Raw genomic sequence first — 16,857 nt, 5'->3', positions numbered from 1 at the left:
ACCACAGGGAGGTAGGTGTGGCTGGAGTGGGTCACTGGGGACATGCCTTGGGGGTTTGTGTATTGTGAGCTGAGCTTAGTCTCTCTGCTTCCTGGTGCCATATTCCAGCTGCTTCCTTCTACAGCACTTTTCTGCCATGATGTTCACCCCTGCTCAGGGCGCGAGAAATGGAGTGAGTCAGCCATTTATGGATTGAGACCTCTGAAACTGTGAGCCCCAAATAAACTTTACATCCTCTACATTGTTCTTATTAGGGCTTTTGGCCACAATATCAAAAAAAAAAAAAAAAAAAAAAAAAAAAAAAAAACTGGCTAAAATAGATAGGAACTAGTATTATTCCCATGGAAAAATTTTTTTTGACATATTCAAAGCCCCCAAATTTTGCTTATTGGGCTACATTAGCAACTTCTTATACCTAAACTGCTCAAAAAAGAAAATGCAGAAGAGACTGGCATCAATTTTTTTTTCCTATGCATAACTTGAATGCTCCTGTGACTTCAATGCTTCCAACTGTAAAATCTTTTTATACCTTGGATTCAAGGGATTCTTAAAGTTCAGGAAAATATGTAATCTCTCGACCAACAATTGCATTTCTAGGGATATGTAAAAAAGGAAACCAGTAAGAAGATGTACCCAAAGGACAGTCATCCCTGTGCTTTCTGAAATAAGGAAATTTTAGTGACCCCAAATTCCTAAAGAGAAGAAAACAATTGAACAAATTGGAATATGTTAATAGGATACAATATTCTGCGGTCCTTTTTTATCCTATCAAATTATTCTTCGATTAAACTGTTTATTTTGAAATAATTGTAGATTAACGTGCAGAGAGGGCCCCTGTGCTCTTTACCCAGTTCTCTCAGATCCTCATTACTAAAAGATACAAAGCACTTCCAACACCATGAAGATGTTTCATAAAACCTTATCTAGCCACCCCATCTTCCTTCCAATTTCCTCTGTCCTTAACTTCTGGCAACCACTAATTTTTTTCTTACATTTCCATAATTTTAACTTTTAAGTTCAAATAAATGGAATTGGCTTTTGTCACTTGGCATAATTCTCCAGAGACCCTCAGGTTGTTGCATGCCTCAATTGCTTTGCTTTGCTTTGTGTTTGTTTGTTTGTTTGTTTGTTTGTATAGTACAGACGCACAACATTTGCTGAATCATCCATCCACTGAAAAATACTTGGGTCATATCCGGTTTGGGAGCTATTGCAAATAAAGCTACCATAATCATTCCTCTATAGGATTTTTTTTTGTGAAAATAGGTCTTTGCTTTTAGAATACATGCCCAGGAGTCAATTGCTAAGTTGTGTGATCCTTTCTTGTTTAGTGTTTAAGAACTGCCAAACTCTTTCCAGAGTGGCTGTACCATTTTACATTCCCACTAGTAATATCTTAGTGATGAAGGTTTTGTCTGCCTTCTCATCAGAATTTGGTGTTGTCACAGATTTTTATCTCAGCCATTCTAGTAGGTAGTAAAGCTATGGTCACTGCGGTTTTAATTTGTTTTCTGTAGTGGCTAATCTTTTATGCACTTACTTGTCATCTGTATAGCTTCTCTGGTAAAATGTCTTTTTACGGCTCTTATCTATTTTCTAGTTTGTATTGTTTAGGGCTTTTTTACTGTTGAGTTTTAAGGATTCTTTATATATGCTATATATTAGTCCTTTGCTGAATGTGCAGTTTGCAAATATGTTCTCTTGCTCTGCAGCTTGTCTTTTCTTAACTGAATCTTTCACACAACAGAAGCTTTTAATTTGATGAAGTACTGTTTACCTGTTTTATTTTATGGAACATGTTTCTAGTGTCACATTTAAGAGCTCTTTGCAGACCCTAGACCTTGAACATCCCATCCTGCTTTTTGAGTAAAAGTTCTATAGTTTTTGTTTTCCATTTGAGTTCACGATGGGTTTTGAGCTAAGGTGTGAGTTACGTTTGAGTTCAAGGTTCATTTTGCATCAGTAGCTCCAGCATCATCTGTTGAAATGGAGATCCTGCCTCCATTGAATTACTGTTGCATCTTTTACAAATATCAAGTGAATATATTTGGATCTATGAACATATTCTGATCTAGAAATTAAGAGAGCACATAGATCGATAGTCTATCCTTCTGCGCTCTTAATTTCTGTAGCTATATAATAAGACTTGAATTAGGTAGACTGTTTTCTCCCATTGTATTCTTGTAAATTGTTGTACCTACTCTAATCCTTTGCCTTTCCACATAAATGGAGAATTATACTGTGTACAGCAACAAAAAAAAATCTTGCTAAGATTTTATAGGAATTGCTGAAAACCTGTATATCAAAAATTTAGGGAGAATTTATACTTTTGCTCTGATGAACCTTCCAGTCCATGAACATTATATGATTCTTCATTTATCTGGAACATTTTTAATTTCTTTCATTTCCATTGTGTAATTTTCAACATACAAGTCATATATATGCTTTGTTAGATTTACACCTGAGTATTAATTTGGGGGAGGGATTGTTAGTGATATCACATTTTTAATTTCAGTTTATATAAGTTTATTGAGAGAATACACAAATAAAATTGATTTTGGTGTGTTGATCTTGTATCCTGTGAATTTGCTGAGCTCACCTATTAGTTTTAGGAGTTTTGTTTGTATATTTCTCAAAATTGTTTGCACAGACAATCATGTCATCTGCAAACAGGGACAGTTCTACTTCTTCCTTTTCAAATTGATTGCTTTTATTTTCTTTTCTTACCCAATTTTAATGACTAGATCTTCCACACGATCTTGAAATGAAAGTGGTGAGAACTGACATTCTTATTCTAATCCTGAGCATAGGAGGCAAGTGTTAAGTCTTTCCCAACTAGGCATAATGTTGACTTCAGAGGCTTTTGCAAAAGTAAATTTTCTTTACCAAGTTGAGAAAATTTTCTATTTCTACTTCTTCAGAAATCTTGCCATAAATAGGTGATAAATTTTGTCAAATGCTTTTCTGCATCAATTGATATGATCTTGTGGTTTATTTTCTTTAATCTCTTTCTAAAAGTGTACTTTGATTTTTGAATATTGAATCAACCTTGCATTCCTGGAACAAGTCTTCTTGGTCAAGGTGTACAGTCCTTTTTTTAATTTCTGAATTCTTTTTACTAATATTTTGTTAAGAATGTTTGCATCTATATTCATGAAAAATATTGTTCTACAGAGTTTTCGTTTCTTTTTTGTATTGCCTTTTGTCTAATTTGGCATCAAAGTAATTCTAGCCTCATAAAATAATTGGAGAGTGTTCCTTCTTCTATTTTCTGAAAGAAATTATTTACAATTGGTATTAATTTTTCTGCATACATTTGGTATATTTCTCCAGTGAAACCATATGGACTTGAAGATTTCTTTTATGGAAGCTTTAAAATTATGAATTAAATTTACTTAATAGGTATAGGACTATTGAAATTATCTATTATCTATTTCATAATGTATAAGTTTGATCATTTGTATTCTTCAAGAAAGTGGTTCATTTACTCTTAGTTATCAAGTGTATGTAGTGAAGTTCTTCATAGTATTATTTTATGGATGTCTGAAATGTCTGCAGTAATATTTTCTGCTTTATTCTACTATTGGTAATTTGTGTCTTCTCTTTTTTTTTCTTGCTAGAGATTTTTCAGTTTTATTGATCTTTACAAAGAACTCTTTTTTTCCCATGGATTTTTTTTCCCTATTTCTGTTTTTTCTTTCAATGATTTCTATTCTTTTCCCTTCTCTTTCCTTCCTTGCTTTGGGTTTAAGTCTTCCTTTCTTAGGTTCTCAAGTTCAGACCTTTTATTATTTGAGACTTTTTTCATTATTTCTAAAATATATATTGTGATGTACATTTCCCTTTCATACTAATTTATTTATATCTCACAATTTTTCATATGTTATTTCATTTAAATTCAGCTCAATATTGTTCTGCAGAGTTTTCATGTTCTTTATTACTCTTCAGGATCCCACTGAGTTGCTTAGCACTTCACTTTTGCTGAGGCTGGCTTTGAATTCAGGATCCTCCTGCCTCAGCCTCCTGAGCCACTGAAATTATAGGTGTGCACCACTATCTTTATGCTATTGATTTCTACTTTGATTCCATAGTGATTAGAGAACAGGCTTTTCAAATTTCAATTGTCTTAAAATGTTTGAGGCTTATTGTATGGCCTAGAGTATGATATATTTTGGTGCATGTTCCATGGGCACTAATAGGGTGTGTATTCTGCTGTTGTTGAGGGTCAAGCTATGTTGATTAAATGTTGATTTGATTCTTTTGGTTGATAGTTTTGTTGAGTCTCTTATATCCTTGCTAATTTTCTATCTAGATGATTTCTCAATTTCTGAGAGATGTGTGTTTGAAGTCTTCACCGATTATCATGGATTTTTTTTTCTCCTTCCATTGAAATCAGTTTTGGCTTCAGCTATTTCAGCTCTGTTCTTTATTAAGTATGCACTTAGGGTTGAGTATGTTATATACTCTTGTTAGATTCACCTTTTCATCCTATAATGCCCCTCTCTGACAATTTTCTTTATTCTGAATTCTACTTTATCTGATGTGAATGTAGCAACTTCTGGCTTTTTTTGTTTGTTTGTTTGTTTTGTTTTTGATTGGTGTTTGTTGGTCATATATCTTCTTTGACCCTTTTACTTCCAATCTGCTTATCACATTATATTTCATAACAATTTTTTAGTAGCAGAAAATTGGACCATACTTTCTGATCCACTTGTCAATGTCTGTCTTTTAGTTGATGCTGAATGACCCTTTACGTTGAATTTGTATGCTAATGTATTAGGTATGCCTACTGTTTTATTTTTGTTTTCTGCTTGTCCTGTCTGCTTTTCATTTCTCTGGTCTCTTTTTATTTTTTTCTTCTGCCTTCCTGCATTTTACTTGAACATTTTATAGAATTCCATCTTGATTTATCTGTTTTGTATATCTTTTTGTATAGATTTTTTGCTAGTTACTGTAGGTATTACACTATATATATACAACTTATCACAGTCTACGGGGGATAACATTTTACCTGAGTAAAATTCAGTAAAATGGTAACATTCAGGCTGAGTGAAGCATAAAATTCTTATCTTTGTTGAATCTTTATGCCCTCCTACTTATACAATGTAGTTACATTAAAGACTTTTGTATGCATTTAAAACAACATCAGGCAGTGTTATAATTTTTGTTTCAACTAGCAAATAGAAAACTCTAGTGAAGAAATTTCTCTCCTCTTCTGTTTCCTCTTTCTTCCTCTGTGCACCAAGATCCCTATGATTCCGTTTCTGTGTGGAGCACTTCCTTAGCTCTTCAGGTCTGAGGGCAGCAAGTTCATGTGGCTTTCCTTCATCGCAGGACATCTTGATTCCCCCTTCATTCCTGAAGAATGTTTTTGCTGGACTGACAGCTCTCTCTCTCTCTCTCTCTCTCTCTCTCTCTCTCTCTCTCTGCAGCCCCTGAAAAATATTGTGCCACTTCTTTCTGGCCTCTGAGGTTTTTGATGAGAAATCGTCTTCCATTCTAATTGTTTCTCCCCGGTAGGCAAGGGTGTTATTTATTTATTTTTTTTTCTGTCTGCTTTCAAGATTTTTTTCCCTTCATTTTTAAGTTCTTAGAGGCTCACCTAGAGCATGACGCCATGTAGATTTCTTGGACTTCATTCATCTTGAAACTGTTGGTCTATGTGTCAAGCCCCAAATGGGGAGTTTTCATCCATTATTTCTTCAGCCCCACCCTTTTTCTCCTCTCTTTTTGGGATTCCAGGGATCTAAACAGATCTTCTGTCATCATCCAAAGTCTCTGAGGTGAGATTCAGTTTTTTTTTTCAATCTGTTTCTTAATACTGCTCAGATTTGGCCAATCTTCCATCCTCTGCATTCTGCCGTTGAGCCCATACACTCAGCTTTTAATTGGGGTTATTGTATTTTTTTTTTAATTTCTAGAATTTTTGTTTGGTTCTTCTTCATATCTTCTGTTCTTTGCACTTTTTACCAGCTGCTAGATATAAAGGTCCTGGCTCCCTTCATGGTCTTCTGTGGCATCATGCTAGTGTGTGATGCTGGAGCCCCTCATGCAGGCTGGTGAGGGTGAGAGTCCAGGGGTGGATGGATGGGCCATAGTTTTTGCTCTGGTGTTTGGCTGGGGTGTAGTTGTTATTGCCTTAATTTTTTCTATTTTGGTGGGCTTTATCTTTACTCATCTTTTGGTAGAAAGAGCAGTCTTTATTTATCTGTCGGGATTGAACCCACAGGTGCTTAATCTCTGAGCCACATCCCCAGCCCCTTTATATATTTGATTTAGAAACAAGGTCTCACTAAGTTGCTTAGAGTCTCAAGAAGTGGCTAAGGCTGGCTTTGAACTCTCAATTCTCCTGCCTCAGCCTACTGAGCTTTGAGGGTTTTTATGTTTTGTTTTGTTTTGTTTTTAGTCTGTGCCCATTGGTATTTTCAGGGTACCAGCTTCTTCTGCGGGAATATTAGAATGTGTAAGGTAAACAAACAAACAACAACACAAAGAAAGAAAACAGGAAAATTATCATTGAGCTATCTTTGGGTCCTGAGGTCTGTCTCCATCCAATCATCCTATATATAATGTATACTGTTTAATGTTTTTAATTGTACTTAGGGGAAGGACTAAAGAAAATTTTATCTTACTTCATCTTCCCAGAAATGGAAGAGCTCTACATTCCTTTTAAATGATGTAAAAATATAATTGTTGATGTGGAAATTTTCTCAAAATATGTTGCTGAGTCAATTCAAAAGCAAGGTGCAAAACACTGTTATTATATTTTTATGAGTAGACTATGTCTATGAAAGTCTAGGACAGTGGTATCAGTGGTTGATCTCGAGATGTGGGAATCATAGCTGACTCTTGTTTTTTTTTTATTTATTAATGTCTTCTGATTTTTTGATATGAAAATTACTGGGATGGTTTTATAAAGCATTTAAGTGTCTAAAATAAATTTTGAGGCCCTTGAATATATTAGAAATAACATCTGGAATATTAACTACCATTTATTGATCAGCAGCTATTATATATTAGATGAAACATGGATGTTTTACATGGACTATCTCATTAACTCCTCCCCATAAGAAGTAGGCTTTATAGAGCCTGTTGTAAGGTGGGGAGATAACTCTGGAGAGGTGAAGTCACCTCACTGTTTACAAAACTATTGAGAGCCAACAGGCTTACTCATCTTGCTGCCTTTCTGCTACCTCCCAACAATCACTGAAATTCTGGTGCGGTGTAGCTTACAAGTCGCTTCTCACATGTGTTCACAATAATCTAGAGGTGAAGTTTAAAAAGGCACTGAAACTTGACCTTCCAGGATTTGGTTTTCCTCTGTGCCTTAATTAGATGTCAGTTGTTACAAAATCAGTTTGGACTTGTTGAAGTCTCTGACTCATTCTGTCCAACTTTCCCTCAGGGAGCCCTCTGGACGCTTACCATACCACAGGCCACCCACAGAGTGCCCCCTCAGAGCACAGGAGCCAGTTTAGCAGGTGGGCACAGAGAGGATCCTCCAGGGCTGTTGGATAGCAGGGCCATGAGTGGGTACAGAAGGCCTGGATCCCCTCCCTGCCCATCACCCATGATCTAGATTCTGCCCTGAGCCTCTTCTTCTTCATCTCCTCCTTCCTCCACCCCCAGAGGGAGGAATTCAGCATCATGTCCAAGAAGGAGACTTGGATTCAGTAGGAAACATCTTTGGAAAAGGCCACGTTGAACTTCTTAGTTCTCCCATGCCCTTTTCTTCTCACTCATCTTTTTGCCTGGTGTCCCCTCCACATGCCCAGGGGCAAAGCAAGACTTCTTTCCCTTTCCTACATGTGATTACTCATAAGTCATTTGGTCTTTATTAGTGTTTTGTTTGGCTATCCTGGTGTTAGTTAAGTTGTTGGTTTTTAGTTGCTCAGTTAGTTTACACAACTTAATTAACATCATTTAAAAATCAAAAGATTTCATAGAAACCAGTGTCTAGGTTCTCGTAAAAAGCTGGAAAATTTTGCTGTGTGGAGTCATATTGCTTCATGGCACCAGAAGGCTAGAGCTGGGTAGTGCCCTCCCTCTTTAATGAAGCCCATTCTCTTCACTTTTCCACAGTCCACACTGCTCCCTCTTGTGACTAGTAATGGCCCACTGATTACAGTATTTCACAAGCAGTACATTTTTGTGTACTCTGCTTCTGCTATCCATTAATTCTATTCTCTGCCTTAAAAAAAAAAAATCCCTCCTGGACTAATCCCAGATCTTCAGAAGGAAGGAATGTGATTAACCTTATTGACACTGCAGAAACCCTGCTATCAAAACTATGCCCCCAGTCCAGCAGCATGGCATCACCTGGGAGTTTGTTCTAAATACAGAATCTCAGGCACCACCCCAGAACTCCTAAATCAGAATCTGTGTTTTCAAAAGATCAGATCCCTGGTCATTGGTTGCACTAGGATGACTGTCCCATGCATCTGTGACCCTCTTTCCACCCAGGAATGGATGCATGTTACGAGAAATGTTTACAACTCTAACCAGTGAAATTTTGATGTGAATAAGTGAAGCTAAAAAAGAAGTGCCCTGGATTTCAAGGGAGAATTCAGATTCACTGTCTTTTAGTTCTAGGAGGGACTTTGACATGATTGACAATCCAACTATTTTTTGCTTAAAGACTTGGAATCTTAAAAAGGGTAACTGTCTTGTCCAAACTCAGTGACCAGTAGTAAAGCTAAGAGGAACTCAAGAGGAGACTTCCTCACAATGTTGCCAGAAGAAAAGGAATGACACTGTTCCTGAGTTAATGATCTTGAGTGATTTGGGATGACTTCTGAGCAATTGTAGTTTTCTCTCTGGCCCTGCTCTGACTGGTAGGTGGTTCTCCATTGGTGTGTGCAGTGGGTATACAGCAGGTGATCATCTGCAGGGCGTGGTCCACAGATTGATGGATCATGTGCATAAGGATGTGGACACCTCAAGCCTCAGGTCAAGCTCCCTCTGCACTTCCCCATGTGTGCCTCAGCCAATGTTAGGGTTGAACACCTAGGAGGCACAGTCTACCCTTGGAGGATGTTCCACACAAGAGGCATATGCAGGTCCTGAATGAGGGCTTGGAGCCATTCATGAAAGGAATCTCAGTGTCTCAGGACCCAGAATGTAGCTGAGAATGTGGGGACATGGCCTTCATGTGGGTGCTACCCTTTGACCCCCAAAGATACTTCACCCCTTGGGAAGGGCACAGTAAGAAGCAAGCCAAAGCAGGGTCTCCAAGTCCTGCTACTGAAAATGTAGCCCACAACATTATGGAAGCTTGGGAAAAAATGCAGAATCTCAGGTCCTACCTTAGACCCCCCAAATAAGAACTAGCTTATTTTAACAGGATCCCTGGGACCTCCTAGTGTACATGACGTCTCTACTACAGTGGCTAGGCAGGGGCCAAGACAGAGCTTATTGAATATGAGGGCAGTACTAACTCTGGAGAATACAGAAGGGTGTTCAACTGTTCTTTGGGACTCTGCCACCCATTCAGCAGTTGATTAATATTTGTTAATTAGACCAAGTTAATTGCGGAGTAATATGAGTTAACTCTAATTTTATTTGAATTTATTATTCCAAATCACCATTTCAGAGTATAGCACTAAAGAAAGAAAATGTAAAATCTTTAGAACAAAATAGTCTTTTGATGGGAGGGAGAGAAAGAGAATCCAACACAAAATAGTCAGACTCCTCAGTGCACTAGATTATTTCATATACAGAACTGGCCACCTGGTTAGTTAGGGAGTAGCTCTAGGCATGAAAGGTCTCAAGTTCATGGCCTGTGGACCTAATGCATCGTGGATGGTTTCACTGTATTAAGACTGGTATTTCCCAGATTCTGTTGGAAAAATGGAATAATCTAGAAATATTGAATCCACGTTCACAAATGTCTACAATTGGCTGGAGCTGGGTGGTGCTCTCTGTTAGCATTAATGAGCATGCTCCACGCCCCAGAGCCCAGCCATCACAGCTGTCTTTGCTGTTTTCCTCATGGAGATGTAGTCATAATGTTGCTGGTTCCTGTAGACATTTATTTAGCCTTTTATGGTATGGAACCCCCCCAAATTTGACTACTATAAAATATAAAACAAAAACCTAGAGAATAGGAAAATTTCAACCAAAGCATGCATTCAACACAAGGATATAATTGATCCAGCTGTGCATGAAGCTGGAGGCCAGACATTTTAGGTCCTCTTCTGGGTGACTCTTCAGCAGGGGCCTAGACACCTGTTTAAAATCCATAACTCTTGGTGAGCATGTCCCCTTCGTCATCCAGACATCTTCCAGGACATACATCCAGCCTGCATCTGTCTTGTCAGTTGATGGGCATAAAAATAGAAAATCATGAGGAAACCAAGGACAAGTCCCCATTTCCCTAATATTAGAGTGGACTCTTCCTGCTGGCATCTCTCTTCTTTGAGTATTGGAAAACCAGTTTCACTAAATTCTAGTTTGTACAGAGATTAAAGTTATGTAATGCATTACTCTGGCAAGATTATACAGAAACACACATGCACACACATGCACACACATAGACTCATACACATATGTGCATACATATGTCTGTATTTGTATAGAGGTATACATGAACAAGGAATCTTGTCTACCTATCATGTATATCCATATCCCCCCCAATATGTCTACAGAAATCAGCCAAATCCTGTCCATTTTCTAAGTGTACAGTACGTTATTAGGTCATGTTCAAAGACACCATTAGGGAGGACATGCCCCCTTATAAAATACCCAGGCACACCTTGGGCTGAGTGTCCCATGTGACACTGACGGACTTCCCTGGTGCTTTCTCCTAAGGTAGCTCTTCTTTATTTTCTCACCCTGGTTTAATCTAGAAGGAAAAATGTTAAACCTCCTAATCCCTCCCTATGCAGAACTGAAAGAATTGGGGCCCTCCCAACATCAGGACCGTAACCTTCTTTGGATTTGTTGAACTGTATGATTACAACCAGGAAAAAAATAATGTATGGAATACTTAGGAGATGAATGGTTCAAATGGAAAGTATGACATGAATAATTGATGAGATTAAGGGAGAGGGAGTATATACAGTTATTTTAAGGTGCCCTTGACAGCTCACGGAGGCTTTGAAAATCCTTGAGACCTTAAGGAAGCTTCATCTCCGTGGAAGGTGACATCAGCTTTTCATGTATCAGTTCAGCTCCAAAAGTCCGGAAATAACTGACAATGTATCCGAGTTCTAGGGTGAAAAGTACGAGTGCTGAACCTTTGTCTGGCGCTTTAGATACCACCCTTGAGAGCACATTGCAGAAGACTGCAGCAGAGCCCCAGGCTACCTCCAAGAAACAGCAGCTGCAGGTGTGGCAGAAGGAAGGCAATCCTCTCGGCCCCCCTCCTAATGAGTGAATGACCATGGGCAGGTCCCTTCCCCTCTCCAGTGTTCACCTCCCCGTGTCCACGATGAGAAGGAAGACCAGAAGCTCAGCTTCTTCTGATTTCAACCCTCCCTCTCACTCCACTAGTCATGGTGTGGTTGACTAAATAATGATTCCCCAAAGCATCCTGGTCCTGCTCTCAGAACCTGTGAAGTTTACCTTATATGACTAAAAGGACTTTGAAGGTATGATGAAGGATATTGAGATGGGGAGATGGTCCTGGGTAATCTGGATGGGTCCTACTATGGTTTGAATCAAACATCTGTCCCCTTTCCAAAACTCAAACAATGGGTCATGTTGAGAGTGCTACAAAAGCTGTTTTGACCAGGTATCTTGTAAGCTCCCTCTCTCTCGCCCTGAGATGCCCTGTACCACCTGGAGACCTTGCCAGTAAAAAAAAACTACCAATAAATGTGGCCCCTTGACCTGGAACTAGAACCATGAGCCCAAATAAATCTCTTTTCTTTACAATTTACCCAGTCTGTGATATTGCATAATTTTTCAAAAAGCACTCATTGTAACCACAGAGGGGAAAATAAGATTTTGCCTGAAAGTGGAGAAGGCAGAGTATCCTCAACAGAGATTGGAGTGATGTGGCCACAAGTCCCAAACCAGTGGCAGCCACCAGACAATTGGAGAGGGAAAAAAATGGAGCCTCCCCTGGAGCTGAGAGAAGGAGCCTGCACTGCTGACACCTTGTTTTCAGCTCCATAGGCTCAGTTCAGACATATGGCCTCCAGAGCCATAAGAGAACAATTTTCTGCTATTTTACAACAATTAAGTTTGTGGTGATTTTTTACAGCAGCAACAAGAAAGTAATACGCACAGACACTAGCTTCCAAGAGGTTTTGTGGATGTGATTTGTACTGTCCCCCATATGGCCTGCTTCACGGAATCACCTGCTTGAAGGTTTTTGAGCTGGCAACACCCCACTTAGCAGAACCCTGGCTATAGGCACCTATTCATTCATTCACCCACCAGTGTCCATGGAGTGCTTCAGGCCAGGCTCTCCGAAGGTCCTGAGGCTGTAAGAATGGACAGAACACTGATCTCCCTTTTACAGTCTTGGGTGAGAAGACAGGGATATTGGGAGGAGTGACATAGATATGAGATAATAGGGGGGTGAGTTATTGTCAGTCACCACTTGGGGGATCCTAGAAGATAGCAGGATGGTCCTGGTAGCAGATGGGGTTCAGAAAAGAAGGTAGAAATATGCCAGGGCATTTGTCCACATCACTGCTCGTGTTCACAGGAGGGAAAAGAACCTGAATCCACATCATACCATGGCGATATGCATAGCCATTTTTATAGCAGCACAATTCACTCTTCCATATAAACTATGGAACCAGCCTAGGTGTCCATCAATGGATGAATGGATAAAGAAAATGTGGTATGTATATACAATGGAGTTTTATTCAGTCATAAAGAAAAATAAAATTATGTCACTTTCAGGAAAATGGATGGAACTAGATACAATTATGTTAAGCAAAAGAATCCAAAGTCAGAAGGTCAAGGATCATCTGTATTCTTCCATATGTGGAAGCTAGAGAGTAAAAAGGAAAAGAAAGATAGGGGGAAGATTTCATGAAAATCAAAGGAAGATCGGTAGAACAAAGGGATTAAGGGTGGGAGGAGAGGTGCTGAGGATATTGTTATATTGTGTGCATGTACAAATATGTGACAACAAATAGCATCATTATTTGCAACTATAATGCACCAATTTAAAAAAAAATGTGGAAAGAGAAAAAAATAGAATTCTCCCTTTAAAAAAAATTCTTCTCTCCAGATCCAGCACCTCCTCACCAAGCAGCCACCACCCTCTATATTCCACACCTATCCAAAGTTAACTCATTTTCCAATGCTTTCTCAAAATCCTGCCTCTTGGTTTCAATTAGAGATTTTCAAACTTACAGCCTACACTCGTTGTTTTTAAATAAATTCAGGAGGTCACAACCAGCATTTTGAAAGCAAGATGGCATTGAATAGAAAATATCAGTAGTTATACATTATTAAGATACTGCTTTGGAAAAGTTTAGTTTAAGGGGAAAATATATAAACAGGATCAAAATGTAAAATGTGTTTGCTGCTAAGTGCTTTGGATAAAAGAGTCTGAGAGTCACTGGTTGAACTACTTCAAAATGAGATCAATTGCCTTAATCCTTTTTGGATAAAAGTGGGCAAATATTGGTGAATACATACTTAAAATAAGTGAAATAACAAGTGAGCATAACTACTTACATAAGCAATCTGCACCCAGAATTCCTATGTAGTGCACCTCACTGCATCTCATGTACTATCCATGTGGTCCAGGGAACACCACAAAGCCCAGAACTCAGGGCTTCCAGCTCTCTGAAATACAGACACATCCTCACCCTTCCTACTTCTCCTGATCAACAGGCAGCACAAGTACTAACAGGCGCCTTAAAGATCTCCAGGTCCCAGAGCTGGGAATGTCCCCATGGAGTAGATGGCATTGGAGCTGGCTCTTTAGCTGGTGTAGTGTGCGAGATGTGGGAGGTGCATTCAGGTAGAGGGCACCGTGTGGACATAGGTGAGGGGCAGGAAAGTTCAGAGCCTCTCCAAGCAGCAGGAGCCAGAAGATTTGACAGGAGCTTGTTATGAAAGGGAGGGCAGATTTCCTATGAAGGATGATACTTCAGAAATAAATTGACCTTCAGCAGGTCAGTCACTTTTGCAGTCACCCATTTCTTGTCTACACAATGACATTAGTGGTGCTCCCCTCTCTTAGTGTCGGTGAATACAAAAAGAGAGGAGGAACATGAAGAGGCACTAAAGCGTATGGTCCATTTCACCCACTCACTCAGCAAACTTCAGGAAGGTTTTTGCTGGGTGAGTCCCCCCTGCCTGGCCAGGGCTGGGCTGGAGTATATTGGTGGATAAGGACTGCCCAGTGCCATAGTGACACGGGAACTCAGAGAACAGATCTCCTACTTGGCCACAGAAAGTTCAACAGGATCATAAGTGGCAGGATGTATGGAGTGATCTAGAGAGGTGAGTTGAAATTTGCAAAAAGGAGACAGGAACTCAGGGCAGAAGAAAAAGACTTAGAGCTGTGAAGGGTGCTGTGGTATTCAGAAAAGGGGAAGAGGGTCCATGAGGCAGGGTCTCAGGGATGTAGACAAACCTAGTGTCTATTGGATTATGCCCTGCACAAGGATGCCCTCCTGCAGGCACCAGAGGAATCAAAAATTTATTTGGTGCAGGACTGACCAAGCCTTGGGCCGTGCCTTTTCCAGTCACACAGAGGCGCCATCTGCTGGCCAACTTATGTGTTTGCAGGCTCAGCACACTTTCCACTTGCACTGATTTCCAAATGGGCTAGTGGAGGGTTACATAGGCAGGATTTCCTGGGAAGGCAGATGAAAGGAAGTTCAAATATAAGCATCTTTCTCATCTATTTTCAGTGTGGGCTTCTCCCCATTTCAAAACCTGGTTTCCCACTGAGATGTGGAGCTCCAACACTTCAGCTTTTTCCTGCTAGGACTTCTCCTGACCCTTCTCTTCCCCCAGCTATGGTCTGCTTCTCTGCCTCCTCCTCCAGACAGCCTTCCCAGGATCCTCCATCAAGACAAACTGCTGCCTTCCAGTAGGTCCTTCCCCTGCCCTGGCAGGCCTGTGCCAATGTACATGCAGGTGGCATGTATGTTCCTGCATTTCAGTCATGTTTCTCCTGTCTGTTCAGCCCATCATCCTCATGGATATGCTAACAGGATGGAGACAACATCATCTTCCCCTTTACAATTCCAAATAGCTACCAGTGACCTTCAGAGGATCATTTCTGGTTTGCTAGGAAAGGTGATAAATCTCCAAATTAGAAGTCATAAGGCAGGTGCCAAAGTGTGCTGGAAGAATAGAAGAACTCTCTCCAGAGCTTTCTGGCTGAACAGTGCAGATCCCCTTCTGCCTGCACTGTAGACTTCCCCCATCAGATACTTCCATAGTGGAAAAGCCATCCAGACCCTGATCAGAGACCAGGCTGAGAAAGTGAAATCCTGTGACCTCTATTGGCATTGAGGGTTGAGGGAAAAGGAACTGAAAATGTCCTCTTTCTCCCAGCCTTTTTTTGTGTGAACCCAGGGCCTTATACATTTGAGACAAGCACTCTACCAACTGAGCTATATCCCCTGCCCTAATGTCCTCTTTCTTAAGAGCACACTTATGTACAGGCCAGGGAGCATAACCTTGAGAAGTTCCTGAGAGGAGAAAGGGGCAGGGCTAATGAGACAGGCATTTAAAAAGGTAAGGAGCACCAAGGGCAGAAGCCCCCCTCCTGACCTCCGGCCCTCCACCATGGAGCTCCACATTCCTGTTAGATGAGGGTTTTCCCCTTCTTTTAGACACCAGCTGTTCCGGGCAGCTAACTTCCTCCCTAGCCATTAAACTTCAGACTTCAGCAGAAGGAGAAGATGATTCTGGGAAGAGACAGGATAGAAAGTAGCTGAGTCCAAAGCTGAGGAAGGAGCCCAGGAGTGGAGGTTGGTGTGATGAGGGTCAAATTGCCAGACCAGAAGCAGAAGTACAGTATAACAGAAAGAGTGAAGCCCTACAGGGCAGATAGTCTGACCTGACCTCGTGTAACTGCCCCTCCCAGAGAATGTCTAGGTAGAAAGAAATGCAACACCCCCTCCCACATGGACCACTAGTCAGCACCGCACAAAATCTGATGGAAGTCTAGGACTGTTGTAGACACAGGAACTTCAGAAATGAATGAGAACAGACTCAGAGCAGAGAATAGATTAAATCACCCTAAAAATCTTGCTGGGCATGCTGTTAGCATTCACAGTCAGACACAGGTCAAGCGGATTATCTGATAACTCTCTATATAATGTAATGAAATATGGAAAAGACCTGGATAAATTTGTATGAGATGATGGACAAGCTTGGATGGCACAGCAAAGCTTGTGGTTTGAGCAGGCACCTCATGCAATCTGTCTGTATGCAAGAAGGAGCTATCATTCCAGCTGGATTGGAGGGCAGAGATCAGAGCTGAAGGACCAGTTAGAGGAAAGTCACACATTAAAAAATAATAGTTCCGAACCTTTACTGGCACTTCCTGCATGCAAGCTCTCTTTTAAGTGTCCTATATATACAGTACATTTGCACTTACAAGGGTACATGACCAGTGTTATGGGATGTTATGTTCCACAAAATTCACGTGTTGAAGTCTTAACCTCCGGTATCTTAGAATGTGAGCTTGTTTGGAAATAGAGTTTCTGCAGATGTAATCAAGGTAAGGTAATATGCAAGTAGAGAAGGTTCCTAGGCCAATATGACTGAGTTCTTATAAAAGTGGAAATTTGGATGTAGGCATGCACACAGGAGAAGCCGATGTGAAGATGAATGTGGACGGCAATTCAAGGAATGACAAAGATCACCAGAAAACCACCAGAAGCTAGGGGAGAGGTCTGAGAGCACATTCTCACTCCTGGG

This window comes from Marmota flaviventris, chromosome 17 (genome assembly GCF_047511675.1).
Source record: "Marmota flaviventris isolate mMarFla1 chromosome 17, mMarFla1.hap1, whole genome shotgun sequence".
Lineage (NCBI taxonomy): Eukaryota > Metazoa > Chordata > Mammalia > Rodentia > Sciuridae > Marmota > Marmota flaviventris.
Note: the sequence above shows the minus strand (reverse complement) of the source record.